The 15,829-nt window shown below is 41.8% G+C and overlaps 1 long non-coding RNA gene and 1 pseudogene across 1 annotated transcript in view; both read left to right on the forward strand.

The window, feature by feature from the left end:
• The first annotated feature begins 1,840 nt into the window (after positions 1-1,840).
• Positions 1,841-2,606, forward strand: LOC123157514 (uncharacterized; annotated as a pseudogene).
• Positions 2,607-15,101: 12,495 nt separating this feature from the next.
• LOC123160256 (uncharacterized) overlaps positions 15,102-15,829 on the forward strand; it is a 26,541-nt gene continuing 25,813 nt past the window's right edge. Inside the window, exon 1 of the long non-coding RNA XR_006480065.1 lies at positions 15,102-15,425. This is a non-coding gene — a long non-coding RNA (uncharacterized lncRNA). The remainder of the gene's footprint in view (positions 15,426-15,829) is intronic.

The following is a 15,829-nucleotide window of genomic DNA, read 5'->3' on the forward strand; positions in this document are numbered from 1 at the left end:
GATGTACATGCATGACAAAAAATGCGACCTACTGTGACAAACACATATCATCACGGAAGTGTATTTTTTTTGTAGTGTAGGTAGGAAACCGAAGGAACTCTTACTATACGAGAATTTGCAATTCAATATGACAACTGATCAGAAGGGATTGGATGATCCCAATGCATTGCCCTCCTTCGCAATACCAGAACTATCTGATCGAGCTCCATCAACACAAAAAGCAGAAGGGACAGCAGAAACAGATAGACTGGATCCAGAAAGGGATTTCAGCCAGTCCTTGCCTATTGCTGGGATGGTTGTTTTGTCACGGTCCGATTAGTAGAAGGTGAGTGAGTAAGACGAGGCCCCTAAGCGTAATGTAGAGCTATACAGCTCTTGTTTTCCTTCCGCCCTGCTTAGGAGAACTTTGTCTAGAACCCACTTTAGCTAGCTTTCAAGGATACCATTACAGATGAGTGAAGCGAGTATACCATTTCCGGAGCTCCCGAGGTAGCGTGGTAGCGAAATCCCTTTCTAGTTCAAGCAATTCCAATTCCTATTCTGCTTCACCGCTTACACCACACTCTATTGGTTCGCCTTGTGGTGCCTTTCGATCAAGTTCTACTTTGGTTGATCCACTTTCTTCTACAGCGCATTATCCGCATCGAAGTTAGCCAGGTTCCTACCGCTTCTTGATATTATGGATTTTGCAATCCCTGAACGCCAGTGCTTCTACAACCAACGGATACTATTTAACATAAATAATAAGTAGAAATGGACAAACGAGTGTGGCTACACAGAGTGAGGAAAAAAACATGGTGGTACTAGCATTGCGTATCACTCACTATGCTTTATGTAATATGGCTTAAGCAATGGTAAAATGGGAGTCCTGAGCAAAGCACATCTGATCGATATGAATGAAAGATACATCCGTATTTTCTTCTCCTTCGAAGGTTAGGTATCCGCTCGTTAGTTTAGCGCCGCATAAATACTGACTTTAAAAGGGGTGACTCCCGCCTGTGCTTAAGTTGTTTCAAGCTTGTAAAGACTCGCGATCGGAAGATTGACCTGGTTTTCTTTCCGCTGAAACTCTACCTAATGGTTCAGATTCCCCAAGTCCATGGGTCCATGGCCGCTTAGCTTAGACAACCTTGTTAGAGACATGAATGCGGGGTTCGGTTTCCAATTGATTTGTATTCACCGGGACCTCCCCTTATTGGATTTTCTCCACTTTTCTAGTTGTTGTGGAAAGAATGTTGAGCAAATGAGTTTAAGGGGTGGTTTTCTGTTTACCTTTTTTCAGCCTACATCGTCTCTCTTCCAGAACCTCACAATCATCAGTGTCTGAAGTTTCATGATGAATATTGGCTTCACATTTTATTGCTTACGTGAGGAAATATCAATTTGGAACTCGAATTTGTATTTGAGTTATGATGAGGAGTGAGGTAGATTCGCATTGTTGCAGAAAGCGAAGAAAAAGGATGCTTCTATGGCTTGCTTGTGGCTCTTTCTTCTATTGGCTAGTCTCAGGCATGATAGTTTCAATTTCTTTTGGAAAGCAAGTGCGTCTCAGTCATAAGTGTTAGTAATAGCATGAAGTAAGTTGTCGGTAGCCGGCATTAGGTAAAAGGAAAAGCTTCTCAAAAGCATCCAGAAATATCATAGAATGGTAATCGAGATCACCTTCACGGGAATCATCCTTTGCAAATTGGGGGAAGGGAACCAATCAAGTCATCAAGAAGTTCCCGAAACTTGGTTTAGTATTAAGGTTCTTCTCTTCCAGCGTTTAGAATTCAAGTTCTTCTCTTCCAGCCCCTCGACCCCTCTTTGATAAGGAAAATTTTCATTTCTCAAATAAAAAATGACAAATATGGTTCGATGGCTCTTCTCCACTAGCAGGTTTACTGCTTTCTATTTGCACTTTTGTATTAAGTTTCCTTATATATATGATTTTTTTATTTTCTATTTTTCTATTTTTATTTATAGTGTGTTTTATTTTGATTATTCTTCTCCCAATTTGCAATCTTTTCAGAGCCTCCTTCATTATTACTCTTCCTCCAGACATTCAGGATCCCCAAGCTCTAGCTCATTTAGCAGGGCTAAACTTCTATCTGAGCCTTAACGAGCAGGATCCTGGATGGGTTACGTTCATTCAGAACGAGCTTAATCACAATACCCCTCTGGAGGACATACCCAGACGGCTTAAGCTCTTCCTAATGGAAGAACAACTGTCTAGTATGCAACAAGATGTCATTCAGGAATTTGTGGCGCTTTATCAAAGAATAGGGCCTTATCTACCGATCGAGCCCTACTTGGTCGATGAAGCGCTTCGTTCCTATCTGGACCATATTCACGCAACTGGTTCTTTCATTGTTCTCCAAGCGTCTTATCAAGATTTGTGGGAGAATGAGGGAGGATCTGTTTTCTTTAGAGATGCTATTTCCCACAACCGGGATCTCCTTGAGGCGGAAAGCTCCACAAGGAGGTGCTTGGAAGTGGAACAGAGGATTCGATGGGAAGAAATCCCCAAGAGCAAGGAAAGTCTCGAAAGAGCTGAGCACGATCATGCTCTTGACCTGTTTAAGTTAGAGGATCTTAGAAGGGAATTAGAAAAAAGAGTGGGGTAGCTCTGTAATTCTGATTCTTTTCTCTTCCAGCCCTCGGGTGGGCCCCTATTTCTTTTCTCTTCCAGCCCCCCGGCCCCTCTTTGATAAGGAAAGTTTTCATTTCTCAAATAAAAAATGACAAATATGGTTTGATGGCTCTTCTCTACTAACCACGAGGATATTGGGACTCTCTATTTCATCTTCAGTGCCATTGCAGGAGTGATGGGCACATGCTTCTCCGTACTGATTCATATGGAATTAGCCCGACCCGGTGATCAAATTCTTGGTGGGAATCATCAACTTTATAATGTTTTAATAACGGCTCATGCTTTTTTAATGATCTTTTTTATGGTTATGTCAGCGATGATAGGTGGATTTGGTAATTGGTTTGTTCCGATTCTGATAGGTGCACCTGACATGGCATTTCCACGATTAAATAATATATCATTCTGGTTGTTGCCACCAGGTCTCTTGCTCCTATTAAGCTCAGCCTTAGTATAAGTGGGCAGCGACACTTGGTGGACAGTCTATCCACCCTTAAGTGGTATTACCAGCCATTCTAGAGGAGCAGTTGATTTAGCAATTTTTAGTCTTCATCTATCAGGTATTTCATCAATTTTAGGTTCTATCAATTTTATAACAACTATCTTCAACATGCGTGGACCTGGAATGACTATGCATAGATTACCACTTTTTGTGTGGTCCGTTCTAGTGACAGCATTCCTACTTTTATTATCACTTCCGGTACTGGCAGGGGCAATTACAATGTTATTAACTGATCGAAACTTTAATACAACCTTTTTTGATCCTGCAGGAGGGGTTGACCCAATATTATACCAGCATCTCTTTTGGTTCTTCGGTCATCCACATGTGTATATTCTCATTCTGCCTGGATTTGGTATTATTAGTCATATCGTATTGACCTTTTCAAGAAAATCGGTCTTCGGGTATCTAGGCATGGTTTATGCCATGATAAGTATAGGTGTTCTTGGATTTCTAGTTTGGGCTCATCATATGTTTACTGTGGGCTTAGACATTGATATGCGTGCCTACTTCACCGCAGCTACCATGATCATAGATGTGCCCACAGGAATCAAAATCTTTAGTTGGATCACTACCATGTGGGGAGGTTCGATACAATACAAAACACCCATGTTATTTGCTGTAGGGTTCATCTTTTTGTTCACCATAGGAGGGCTCACTGGAATAGTTCTAGCAAACTCTGGGCTAGACATTGCTCTACATCATACTTATTATGTGGTTGCACATTTCCATTATGTACTTTCTATGGGAGCCGTTTTTGCTTTATTTGCTGGATTTTACTATTGGGTGGGTAAAATCTTTGGTCGGACATATCCTGAAACTTTAGGCCAAATCCATTTTTAGATCACTTTTTCGGGGTTAATCTGACCTTCTTTCCCATGCATTTCTTAGGGCTTTCGGGTATGCCACATCGCATTCCAAATTATCCAGATGCTTACGCCGGATGGAATGCTCTGAGCAGTTTCGGTTCTTATATATCCGTAGTTGGGATTCGTCGTTTCTTCGTAGTTGTCGCAATCACTTCAAGCGGTGGAAAGAACCAAAAATGTGCAGAATGTCCTTGGTCTGTTGAACAGAATCCAACCATACTTGAATGGTTGGTACAAAGCCCTCCGGCCTTTCATACTTTTGCAGAACTTCCTGCTGTAAAAGAGACAAAAAGCTAAAAAAAACCTCTCCTAACTATGAAGGAAGTTTCATAGAGATAGGTGTGGGGAAATAAGTTCTTCATTTGAAGAGTTAGTTGGCTGGCCTACCGGCCCACAGATTAGGAAGGCTTTTATTGCCAACTGAACTACGTAACCAAAGCGATTCCTTCTTGGTGGAGATAGGTAGGTCCTGGTCCAACCTAAGTCAGTTCGAACTTGACGGGTCCTTCGTTCGTGTGGAGAATCTCTCTCCTTACTCAGGATTTCTTTATCTTTGAGATGAGGCATATTCATATGTCGAAGAAGGGGGAATTGTCTCCATTTACGCTCATAGAACCCGAAAAAAAGAATATACCGTCATTTAAGGACCAAGGATTCGATGTGAGAAGCGCAGGTCAGAGTAGCAGGGGTATGCGACAAGCAGTTGCATGTTTGATGTGGGTCTGTAACGAGATGAATTAGAACACTTGTAATCCTCGCGGATATAGCTGCCACGAGGGCTCTTTCCCACTTAATGGATTCATTCCTTTGTTATGGTGGTTGAGGGTACCTGCCGTTCAGAGATGCTATCAGAGTAGGAAAGTTAGCCAAGTTATCCTGCCAAGTTTAGATAAAGCACCCCGATCATACCAGATGCAACTGTATACATAACATAGTGGAATTTGAGTAAATTCTCTCTGCCTTTCCCATTTCCAATTCAAAAACCACTAGGCATAGAAGGAAAGCTTTCCCGGTAGAAGGTTCTCAGTAATTAGCAGTGGGAATAAGCCCTTCCAGTCTTTTTCGCCTAAGAAGGTTTTGGAGGAGGAACCTATGGGAACGGCAGTCCTGCATCGAGATTATTAGTTGCTTACCGCTGCACATTTTATCAAGATCAACCTGTGGGAATAGCTGTCCCTTCCTTACCAAAGAAAGAAAAAAGGAATGACGTGGTCTGGTTTACAAGTAAGAAAGAAATAGGATAAGGGTAAAGGTGACGTTTTAGCTCTTCGTTCCGCTCTTGGTTTACATGCTTTGTTAACCGGACCGAAAAAGGGGGCATTTTCTGGGTAGGTTTCCCTATTAAGTCAGCACCGGATCAAGATTGGAGACCCACCACAAGAAGAGAACAAAAAGCCTAAGAGTGGTGACCAACCATCTGCAAAAGGAGTAACAGAGCAAAGCGGAGAAGAGAAGGGGGAAGAAAAAAGGTTCCTAACTCATTGTATAGCTTAATCTATTGTCAGGGATCCCATCTTTACTTTATTTATGTGCCTAGACTTTTCGGGGCATAGGGTAGATTTCACAGTCCTTTAAGTGAATACGCCTTCTCTTTATGTATAGAGCTCTTAAAGAATGGATCAGCTCCTAGCGAAAAAGTCCAAGGTGTGAATACCAAGAGCAGTCAAACACAGTGATCGGTCCCGGTCAATGGGTAGAAAAGCCCGCCCTATAATCTGAAGTAGTCTTTGACTAGGTATATAAAATGGATAAAAAGAAAGAAGGGGAGGAGAGGAGATAGATGCATTTCACTAGGCGTATATGATATTGGAAAGAATGGAATCGAGTAAGCTTCGGCCAATCGGTAAGTCATCTTTGTGTAACTTCCCATATGCCTACTTCTAAGCTAAAGTAAGGAAATAGGGTGAGATAAGCAAGAATGAGCCGAACGAAGACGTCAGGTTTGTTTAGATGTAATCTTTGTGCTTTTCAAGTTGCTTCTTGCGAAATCAACTAAGTTCGAAAAAGCCATGCCCAGGTTTTCGGGAGTTTAGATAAGATATGTCAGCTGTTGGAGGATCAATATTATCCGGGGGATCCATATATTATGAAGGAGTATAGAGAGGGGGTCTAGAGATAGTACAGTCTGTAGTGAACCTATTCATTAAATATACTTTTCCCTTACCTCTCATCAGCTTCCCTTTCCCTCGCCGGTGCAGTGCCATCTGGATACCTCATAAATAAATCAAGCAGGCCGGCTAGTAAGCGATCCCGAGGGGATATCTTCTCTCCCATGCTGGTGCCTTGCTTAACTCAAGTATAAAGTGGAAATGAAAGCCAAAATCCGGGGTGATAAAATTCCATTTGAATCTTGAGATCCAAGAAGAAGGATAGCTTCATGAGTTCGTTCTGACTCCTAGCTTAGCTGGAAAGCTTTTGCTTGTATCTGGCAGTGGCTGTAACATCCATCATACTCAAACAAAATAAGGTTTTCTTATCTAGCTCCAAGGCAGTTATAATCATTCACAGAACCAGGGTTTGCACCTACTAAGGAGGAGAAAGGACCGATGACCCATACTAGAAATCCAAGATAAGATCTTTCAGTTGATCAGACGGTCGAGGCCTTTAATAAGGTCCGGTTGTGCCAACGAGTTCTTCTAGTTATGAATCGCCGTAGGGAGGTAGCATTACATTTGTATTAGCAAAATAAAGCTCCTCATAGAAAAGAATGGTGAAGAAAGTGTTAGAGTACTTTATTTCTGTTCAGTCCTGGAACTTATTCTTTTCCGATCGACCTATCAACAGTAGAGATCATACCCCGTCGAGCGAGTTAGGAGCTGCTCACAAAGAAGGCCGAAACCAGATGAGATGGCCGAAGCAGATACCAGAGAATAGGTTCCTTCACCGAAGTCTACTTTATTTAGAATTCAAATTCAATTGATGCCACACAGGCTGACCATTTAAAATAGGTGGAAACGGGAGACTGGAGAAGATGATCACACTTTGAAAGAGAGACAGTCGCGTCCCTGCCCCAGGAGGGGGCTTTTGTTCGATACAATCACTGAACTCAACCGCTTAGACTGGAGATGGCACTTGAAAACTCGTACAGAAATCTATCAACTTGACTTAGAGGAAGGAGTGGAAGGGGGTAGGTCAGTTGTTTTATGTCCGGATGGTTCCTCTTGTTGGCATGGCGTTGGTATGCCTGGCTGTCCTTCAACTCTGGATCCGCCATCCTTCAAAACAACAACTACCAAAACACGAACTCAACGGCTTAGAACCATAAACCATATACCTTCTCGGTAAAACACATCTCAAACAGATTATTATCAAAATGAATAGATTTTATCGCCTTAAGTAAGAGAAAAGGTTTGTGCTTTCGCCAGAAATTGACTACCTACCCATTGATTGGATTTCTTCTTCTCCCATATCCAATAGAAGTTTCCAATGAGTCATTGCCAACTGCTTTAGCAGGAATGATCGAAAGCAGCAGGGGTTTAGTGATCAAGCTCTCACTTTAAAGTCCCTGCCAGCAATACCAATCCCATGCTCTTCGATGGTTCTTACACTCTGAAAAGAATCCTTCTAAGATTTCCTCCTAAAAAGAACGTACATTCGATTATAGACACAGAATCTATCGTTGACCTACCCAAAGTCTACTTTTGGTTCCTAGAACCATGCAGGAAAATCACTTGAGCAGTGACAGGTCAGCATCAATGGTTTTGAGATGAAAAAAGTCAGTCAAACAACATTGGCAGATCGGCAATCTGATCGGGACCTTCGCACTTGACCATCGTAAAGGGATTGTTGTTGCTTGGTCGATCGATCCGTCCTTCCACCCCAAAGCCGGTAATCCAGATCAGAGTTCTTTGGATGGCATGTAATGGATTTCATTATGAAAAGGATCATTTTTTTGATGTTGTAAACTTCATATCCCGAGAAATGGATGACTGGCTGAGGGACATATAGATTACTTCAGATCTCCACCTTCCTATGCTATGTATGCCAACCTTGATCTAATAAGTGGTCTTAATTAATATGCAAGATAGGATAATATTATACAAATGGTTGGTTTTGTTCAGTACTTAGGTAGGGCTGACTACACCACCTCAGCAGCTTGGACTGGAATTGCTTACAATTCATCTGGCCACTGACTGAATTTGAAGTAGGGCCAGTGTATAAAGACCGGCTTATCTCTCTTAAGACTTAGTCCACTTTCTACTAGAATCAGATTCTCTAGTTTGCAAGCAGGTGTGCCAGCTGTAACAAAAACTTACGGCTTAGGTGGATTTCTTTAGTCAGTCTATAACTCAGGCTTTTCTTTATAGGACTCCCACACAAGTAAGTTGCTAGCTAGCCGGTATTGCCAAAGCCAAAAACATTGCTACATTCGAAAAGGTGAACTGCGCGGACCCGACTTCTTCCTTTTATGCTGAAACTAGGGCTCCCTCTGGGTAATTCTACCTATCCGTTTGGACCACGTACCTAGATCAAGTCAATCATTTCAATCTAAGTTGTCCTCAACTACAGCAAAAACAGAAGAAAGCAACAAGTTCTCCGTTTCCTGTTCCCAAAGGGTGTGAATGGAATCAATAATTATATATATATATACATATATACATATATATATATATATATATATATATATATATATAAAGTTGACGTAAGTTGTATGCATTCGGTGCCCTCAAGTAGGTACGACTATGGATCATTCTATTCCTTTCCTTTAGATAGTCCTAAAAAGCAAAACCTAATGGTAGAGGATGAAGGAAACAAAGAATGAAGTCTGCACCTTTGACTACTGATGAACCGCCATTTCGATCTTTTCTTCTTTGTTCGGCTTTCACAAGCAAGATACCTTGAAGCAGGTGACAGTCTATAGCCCAGGAGAGTACCATTGCTGACATGATACAATTGGCCTTCCTCTTCAGATTTATTTAGAACTTCAAGCGTTCAAGGCAAGGTTGTGCAACCTCTCGTACCTGCGAGAAAAGTTCTTATTTACTACTTTTTATCGATCAATGGTCCACCGGTCCCATCCAATGAGTGGTATCTGAGTATCATAGTATCATAAGAAAGTTCATTTGTACACCCGCTTATCTTTCTGTAGAAACTTATCTCTAAATGATTTTTAGATAGGATGTTTCTGGAGTTACCCCTGCTACGTAGAATGGGATAGTGTCAACGTCCTTCATTATAGTACCGAAGATGCTCATAGGCTGGTCGATGGAAAGGATGGCTTTTATTCAAAGAGATGGAGATCCTGGTTTAGCAGCGGTTGCCCGTCCTTGGGTTTATGTCGAGCTTTTCATATTAAGCACTGTGAGCAGAGAAATCCTAGGGTTGCTTTGTCTTCCTCTTCTGTTCTTAAATAAAACTAAAAAGCATCTTGTTTCTTTAGTTGCCTCAAAGCTCAGGATCTCCCCATGTTTCTTCTGGAGATGTGTCAGTGGCTTTGCAATGATGCTGAAATGGCGAACGAAGCGCCTGTAATAGCCGGCCAAACCTAAGAAGCTGCGGACTTCTTTGACTGATTGCGGAGAAGACCAGTTGGCAATGTTCTTAATTTTGTGGGTTTCAGTGGCAACCCCATGCTGGCTGATAGTATGGCCCAAATAGGATAACTAGCGTTGAGCGAAAGAGCACTTTGAGCATTTGACTTGCCATTGATCCCTTCTTAACAACTCAAGCACTGATTGCACGTGGATTGTGTGATCTTCAAGAGAGGCACTGTAGACTAAAATGTCGTCAAATAACACCAGGGCGCATTTGCGCAGAAGGGGTTTGTTTGAGAGTGGCGTTCATGGCTCCCAAGAAGGTGGCTGGTTCTCCCGCAAGGCCGAAGGACATGACCTTGTACTCGTAGTGCCCTTCCAGAGTCTGGAAGGCTGTTTTGAATTCATCGCTAGCTGCCATACGAATCTGGTGATAACCAGCTCTGAGATCGGGTTTAGAAAACCATGAGACACCAGACATCCAGGAGTTCTTCGACTATGGGCACTGGATACTTGCTAACGACAGTCATCACATTTAGACAGCGATAATAAATACATAAACGCTAGGAGAAAAAAAATAAGATTTTTGGTCATAGAACCCCTAGTACCAATGTTTATAGAACTGTCCAGAATTGATAAAGAGAAGCAGCTTTGAAGTAATGGAGAACGAAAATAGGACCCTGGCTCGAGCCCATCTAGTGATTAAAGGTAAAGTGCTTCGGTACATTGGTGTAGGGGAATGCGTACCTACGCCTTTTAACTACCTTGGGAAGAGCGGACTCGCTGATGACCCTCCTTGGGAAACAAATGAAGTGGGTGGATTGGAGTTTGTCTCTGCCAATTAGAGATACGGTGCTGACCCAAGCTTAGTGAGTGAAGGCTCCAGCTTGACCTACTAGTTGTTTGCTATTAATAAATAACTAGCTGACAATATGCTATGCTTACTCTTCAAGCACTAAAGCTATCGAGAAGTGATGCAACAAAGGTTGTTGAAGGTAAAAACCATCAAACTGAGAAATCTTAATCGTCAGAACAACGCTGAACCTAACTTGTACAAGAGTTGGTAAGAAAGTGCAAACGTTGAGTAAGAAATCGCCATAGGGCGGCACAAATAGAAAGAAAGGCTTCTGCCAATCGGAATAGGAATGCAAAATCCCAGTAAAAGGGTGTTCAGTCGAAGATAGGAGGATTCCTTTGATCCATACCGTCATCTGACGGACTTCCTGCTTACTTCGTCAATTGCTCTTTATCGCTTAATAGAAGGGAAAATTCATGAGATAGATGAAAAAATGAATATCAATCAAGAAAACGCTTATATAGACACAATTCGTAATAGATACAATTCGTAAGGAAGAAGTGATCAAAAGTATGAGGCCGACATAGGAGATATATGATGTGTCGGAGGCAGAAGGCACGGAGAAGTCAAGATCTTCCAAGATAAACCCATTCCGATGCCTATAAAATCAGGTGCACCGCGTCTATACTACAAAAGTGTGATAGGTTTCTTCGTATTTCTTCCGCCGACATCGCTTTCTTATTCCTAACACAATTGTTTAGCTAAGTTTGCTAACGAATCAGGGAGAATCAACAAAAAACACCGCATTTTGAAGAGGAGACGTGATTTATTATACCGTCCTAAACACGTCTAGAAACAGCAACCTTGTACATAATACCATTTCGCATTACAGTATCCACTTTCAAGTCGGGGTGAAACTTACTAAGATGTTGGGTCATCAGGATACCATCGGATCGACTCATGTTATGAAAGTAAATAATTAGTGACTTTCTTTGTTTGCTTACAATAGAAAGTATTCCATTTATGAATGCTTGGAGTACACAATCACTTCGATCATAAAATGATGGGTGCGTATTTATGTATTCGTGGGAACTCTAATGATTAATATAAATCTTTGATAGTTACTTGTCTGAATTGACAGTCATAAAGGCGGTTGCATAAGCATGGTGGCGAGGAAGATTTTGGATTCTATTATCTCCGTGGGAACATAGTTCCGATCCAACAAGGGAATGGTTTCAATGTCACCTACAAGGAATACTGATGGTTTAGGAGGTTGCCCTTTATAATCAGGGTCTGCTTCTAGTTCCTTAAGGTATTTATACATTTTTACCTTATTCTTATTTGGAAGTTTGGTAATGTATGATGGGAATCTGGAATTATTTTTACATATAGGTTCTTCCACTTGATTTTCCATATCACTTTGTGAAAAAAAGAGATCTCAATAATGCTTCTCAAAATAGTTATAGCAATCCCTCGCCATCTGAGCCAGAACGAATCCCAGTCAAATCTCTAAATGCTTTTGGCATTCTTTTCCCTCGCATTTCCCTAATTCTTTTATTAATATGGGAATGGGAGCAAATGAGGAGGCATCGAGTCGAAGAAATGAATTGCTCTTTGTCTAGTGGAAATGGGGTTCTTGTCATCAACGAAGTAACAGCTCTATTTGGAGAGTGGAGCCAGCCTCAAAGCCTCCTTGGTTCTATAGTAATCTCTCAGCGTTTGAGTTGACTAATCCGATGGTACTTGAAGAAGAGTGAAACGACGAGATTTCTTTATAGGAGGAGAAAGGGATTCCTGTTGCTTTTGGGTGGGTCCAATCAAGGTACAAAAAAACTCTTTTCCCGCGGCTCACTAATACGATCCTATCTTACCATTCTTCTATCCTTCTTCATCATGGGATAGAAGCATAATGCTGATCTATGGACGAAGGAAGGTATCAGAAAATTCATTATGACCTAGACCTAAACCAGGCTGATATTAAACAGAGGAGGAGTTCTTGTTACTACTTCTCGCTGGCACCAAAAGAAGTTTCGCCTGATTCGGACCTTTTGTGGTGGTCTGCCGAGGACAACACCTAAAAACAACCCTTTTGCCATGGAATACTCCCTTTTACGATTGGAGAACCTGGCTTTGATGACATTCCTGAGGAAGGTATTTCCCCTACTAGTCTCGTTGCTTCGCTTATTAAAGATCAGAGAAGCGAATGCCTCTCGTAATTGATTGAAAAGTGCTCGCCTCTAGTTCCGGCAGATGCCTGCCATGTACCATCCGTGGAGGAAGTAGTGGGTTATTGGAAGTATAGGATTATTTCTCAAGTGTCACCAAGGATACACACCACTTAGTAAATAGGCCTGTGGATGCGGCATCTGGCTCTATGCGATGAAAGCAATGTGAAATGAGATTCTGGGTTTGATTATTGGTACAAACAAGTTCAAAGCTAGCGAGAGCATAAAGAATGGTAGATTCCATTCAACTGGTAGGTCAAGCCCTTACCCATAACACTTATTCAAAATGGGCTATCCAAAAGAGGAGATCAATAATTCCACTATCAATATGGGTAGGCTGCTATATCTAGAAAGAGAAGATGAAAGGTTTTGGATTATTAGCAAAGGTACTTATCTTATTACTCAGCTAGGCACTTACAAACCTATTTATTTACAAGTTCCACATGGGTCTGGTCAGGAAGACTCAGAATCATTCTCACGGCCACCCCACACGGGAGCGGCTTCTCCGCCAATCGATTATCACTTGCATATAAAAAAAGCCCCTTTTCCAATGGAAACCTGGGGAAATACAATTGCTCAATTCATTCGATTTCGAAATAGCGTATAAAGTGATTCTTGCAATTTCACTGCAGGCAGCGTAGCAATTCTCGCGGGAATTTCGGTCTTGTTTGGGCCAATTCCTTAACGAGAGCCTAGTCGAAAGCGCCCATAAAAAGAGTAAATCGTTTTTGGTATGGGTACGTTGGCCCCTACGAGGGGCGGTAAGCAAGGTAGAGACCAGGGAGCAGGACCGCGAAGGGTCTTCCCATCTCTTCTTGTTATTGTCTTTGTCCGATATGCCCGATTCACCAAATGATAATTCAAATCGGGATTGTGTGAAGTAAAGATCTTTTTCTTGAAAGCGGATTTCTCCCTTCAAAATATTATCCATCTAATGTGTTAAAGTATGGAATTCTCATCCAGAGCTGCGGAACTCACGACTCTATTAGAAAGTAGAATGACCAACTTTTACACGAATTTTCAAGTGGATGAGATCGGTCGAGTGGTCTCAGTTGGAGATGGGATTGCATGTGTTTATGGATTGAATGAGATTCAAGCAGGAGAAATGGTGGAATTTGCCAGCGGTGTGAAAGGAATCTCCTTAAATCTTGAGAATGAGAATGTAGGTATTGTTGTCTTTGGTAGTGATACCGCTATTAAAGAAGGAGATCGTGTCAAGCGCACTGGATCTATTGTGGATGTTCCTGCGGGAAAGGCCATGTTAGGCCGTGTGGAAGACGCCTTGGGAGTACCTATTGATGGAAAAGGGGCTCTAAGCGATCACGAACGAAGACGTGTCGAAGTGAAAGCCCTAGGGACTATTGAACATAAATCTGTGCACGAACCCATGCATACAGGCTTAAAAGCAGTGGATAGCCTGGTTCCTATAGGCCGTGGTCAACGAGAACTTATAATCGGGGACAGACAAACTGGAAAAACTATAATAGCTATCGATACTATATTAAACGAAAAGCAAATGAACTCAAGGGGCACAAATGAGAGTGAGACATTGTATTGTGTCTATGTTGCGATTGGACAAAAACGCTCGACTGTGGCACAATTAGTTCAAATTCTTTCAGAAGCGAATGCTTTGGAATATTCGATTCTTGTAGCAGGCACTGCTTCAGATCCTGCTCCTCTGCAATTTCTGGCCCCATATTCAGGGTGTGCCATGGGGGAATATTTCCGCGATAATGGAATGCATGCATTAATTATATATGATGATCTAAGTAAATAGGCGGTGGCATATCGACAAATGTCATTATTTTTACGCTGACCAACAGGCCGTGAGGCTTTCCCAGGGGATGTTTTCTATTTACATTCCCGTCTCTTAGAAAGAGTCGCTAAACGATCGGGCGAGACAGGTGCAGGTAGCTCGATTGCGTTACCCGTGATTGAAACACAAGCTAGAGACGTATCGGCCTATATCCCCACCAATGTGATCTCCATTAAAGATGGACAAATCTATTTGTAAATAGAGCTATTTTATCGTGGAATTAGACCATCTATTAACATTGGCTTATCCGTCAGTCGCGTCGGGTCTGCCGCTCAGTTGAAAGCTATGAAACAAGTCTGCGGTAGTTCAAAACTGGAATTGGCACAATATCGCAAAGTGGCCGCCGCCTTTGCTCAATTTGGGTGAGACCTTGATGCTGCGACTCAGGCATTACTCAATAGAGGTGCAAGGCTTATAGAAGTGCCCAAACAACCACAATATGAACCACTTCCAATTGTAAAACAAATTGTTGTGATTTATGCTGCTGTCAACGGCTTCTGTGATCGAATGCCACTAGACAGAATTTCTCAATATGAAAAAGCCATTCTAAGTACTATTAATCCTGAATTACAAAAATCCTTCTTAGAAAAAGGTGGCTTAACTAACGAAAGAAAGATGGAACCAGATGCTTCTTTAAAAGAAAGCACTTTGCCTTACCTGTGAATTAATAAAAAAGGTTGCCCCATGTAGGAAGAAGGCTTTTCTCGCCAACTGAACCCCAATAGGCTATTTTGAAATTTTTGCGCATAATTATTAAAGATAGATTTTTGTGCCATGCGTAAACCAAGATGCTGAGAGTCTACCCTAGCCACAAGGGGGAGCTGCTCAAGTAGTTCAGGATACCCCACCTAGCCCCACAAGGGTTAACGGACCCCCTACCTATACCTATACCTGATGATTACCTATACCTGATGATTTTCAATCCACAGCTAATTTTCTTGAATATGTGACAAGCCTTGCAAATTGTGATAATATGTATCAAATTAGTGGTCGGCATAACCCAATATTTGAAAATTATGGAGGTGCAGGCCCAAGTACTTCGAATCATCAACAAGAAATCCAAGAAAGAACAGCGAAGGAAAAACGTGAGAAGAAAAGTGTTTTCTCGACTCAAGATGTTAGAAGGTGCTAAATCAATAGGTGCTGGAGCTGCTACAATTTCTTTAGCCGGAGCTGCTGTCGGTATTGGAAACGTCCTCAGTTCTTTGATTCATTCCGTGGCATGAAATCCATCATTGGCTAAACAATCATTTGGTTATGCCATTTTGGGCTTTGCTCGCACCGAAGCTATTGCATTGTTTGCCCCAATGATGGCTTTCTGATCTCATTCGTTTTCCGATCGCATAAAAAGTCATGAGATCAAAAAAGAAATGTGAGAATGTAGGTACATATGTAAAAAAAAGTCAATATCTCGTTCTCTTGATCGATGATGGCCTTTTTATTGATTTTGACGATTGGATCTCTCTATGAATGGAAAAGGGTGCTTCGGATCGGGAGTAACCACTTTTGAAAGGGCAGAGG

This window comes from Triticum aestivum, chromosome 7B, assembly GCF_018294505.1.
Source record: "Triticum aestivum cultivar Chinese Spring chromosome 7B, IWGSC CS RefSeq v2.1, whole genome shotgun sequence".
Lineage (NCBI taxonomy): Eukaryota > Viridiplantae > Streptophyta > Magnoliopsida > Poales > Poaceae > Triticum > Triticum aestivum.